The following is a 2,500-nucleotide window of genomic DNA, read 5'->3' on the forward strand; positions in this document are numbered from 1 at the left end:
GGCATACCTCTCCCTCCCCCCCCCAACAAAACAGATATCAATACTAGTACCTGCCGACCTTGATTGCTACACAAAACAAAAGAGGACCAAGTTTTTCGGTTGCCCTACTCAATATCAATATCAAACTTCAGCTAGCAGTTCTAGCACTGAAAACACTTACTTAATAAACCTTTAAGGAAGATAGAATGCTGTGTCTTGTCGTGTTGGTGAGAAGGACGAAAGTGTTGAATACTTAACCCCCCTCCCCCCCTTTGCTACCCCCTTCCTCCCTAAGTGATTTCACCTCCCCGCGTATCCTTCCAAACATAGTCCCTTTTCATACCCTCGACCGAATTTAGGGGACCTCCACCAACCGTGTCGTCGGATCACTACCTTGCAGTGCCCTCGTTTCCATTCTGTGCTTACGCACGATGCTACAGGGAGCCAAGGACTTTGGCCATATGTCGAAAAGTCACGGTTTCACTAGAACAGAAACGAGAGCAATATACACCTAGCAATTATGATATATTACCTTGCTGTTCCCTCCTATAATTTCTTTTTGAAATAATTCTGTAATTGTTATAACTGGCGTCACATATAAAATGTATTTTGAGGATATTATACAAGGGTTGTAGCGTTAAATTTCATTATTAAATTGTAATTACATCTACCCTGATCATTTTACAATTAAAGTGCATGGATTCTTTTAAATTCAACATAAACAAATAGAATACCAAATAAAGCTTTATAAGCAGTTGTTTTATATAGCCCTAAAAGAGCATTATTCCGACCATAGCATGTTTTCAAATTATGTGTGTATTCATGTATGTATATGTATGTATGTGTGTTGTATACATATATATATACGAGTAATTAATAAGAAATATATACTTTCAGGTTATCATCTTCCTGTAAAAATTCTAAAATTATGTTCACTTGCAAAAATGTACATTTCTATGCATAAGTCGGAATACCATACTCAAAATATGGTTACATTTCTAGTCATATAAAATTACATTACATATACATGTCTATACATATATAGTGACTGAGTGAGTGCTTATGTGTTGATTATTTATTCATTAATATAAATAAATCTATATATATCTACATATATATAAATATATATATGTATGTATATATATATATATATATATATGTGTGTGTGTGTGTGTGTGTGTGTGTGTGTAGTTTTACATAAGACTAAAAATGTAACCATATTTTGATTATGTTATTCTCACTTATGTACAGAAATGCTTACAAGTATACAGAACATGTAAGTTGCAACAATTTGAATTACAGGGTGTTTTAATACTCTATCAACATCTCCAGGCAAAGAATATATAAATTTTATTTTACCTATACGTATCAAATAAAATATGAGAGAAATAGACTATTTTGATGCGTAATAAAAAGTTTGATCTAAATTTCCTTTTGCTCCTTGTTCAAACAATAATTCTAATTTTGATATCGATTATTCTATCAAAGCCTCAACAATCTATATAAACAAAAAAACACTGGTCTTAAAACTGAACTTAGGATGGGTATTAACCATTCAACGAGTGTAAAATCAATATTCAGACAAATCTCAAATACAAACCACTACTACTGAACTTGAACAACAATGAATAACAATGAATTGATGAATAACTTTTATTCAAATTATATTTTTCAAATCCGACCCCTTTATTTTACTAAAATCAACAGTTTTCGCGCTTAATCAAAATTTTACGTTCTAACCAACTGATATTTACATATACTACTAATGAAAAAAAAAATGCTATTTTAGTAAAATCAACCATTTTCGCGGTTAAATAAAAATGAACTCAATTTTGTAATCTAATTAACTGATATTCATTTACACTATTAATGAAAAAAATTGCTATTATAGTAAAATCAACAATTTTTGCGCTTAAATAAAGATAAACTCAATCTTGTAATCAATTTAACTGATATTCATATAGACTAATAAGCCAAAAATTGCCATTTTAGTATAATCAATAATTTTCGAGCTTAAATAAACATGAACTAAATCTGGCATTCTAACCTCCTGATATTCATATATACTACTAATGAAAAAATATTGCTATTCTATTAAAATTAACAGTTTTCGCGCTTAGATAAATATAAAATTAATCTGGCATTCTAACCACCTGATATTTATATAAACTACTATTGCAAAAATAAAATGAATTATTTTTTTTTTCAAGGAAATATTTTAACATAGAGGCCACTAAAAGCATAAAAGTGAATGGGAATACAATAGAAAAGAACATTCAAATAAAGTGCAAAATACCGAGACACATTTGTTGACTGCCGGCGTTATTGGATAATGACGGTAATTACAGAGCCTAATTTGGATGAATTTTGACCATTCCATCCGGGTTTCTTCTTAACGACTCTGTACCAAGTGTCAATAAATACTAAATCACAAAATTCTGTAAAACAAAAATAAAAAAAGAAAAAGATACCCACGTGTTCTCTAATAAAAATAGCCGTCGATATCCTCAAGTAAAATTAT

The sequence above is a fragment of the Palaemon carinicauda genome, chromosome 36 (genome assembly GCF_036898095.1).
Source record: "Palaemon carinicauda isolate YSFRI2023 chromosome 36, ASM3689809v2, whole genome shotgun sequence".
Lineage (NCBI taxonomy): Eukaryota > Metazoa > Arthropoda > Malacostraca > Decapoda > Palaemonidae > Palaemon > Palaemon carinicauda.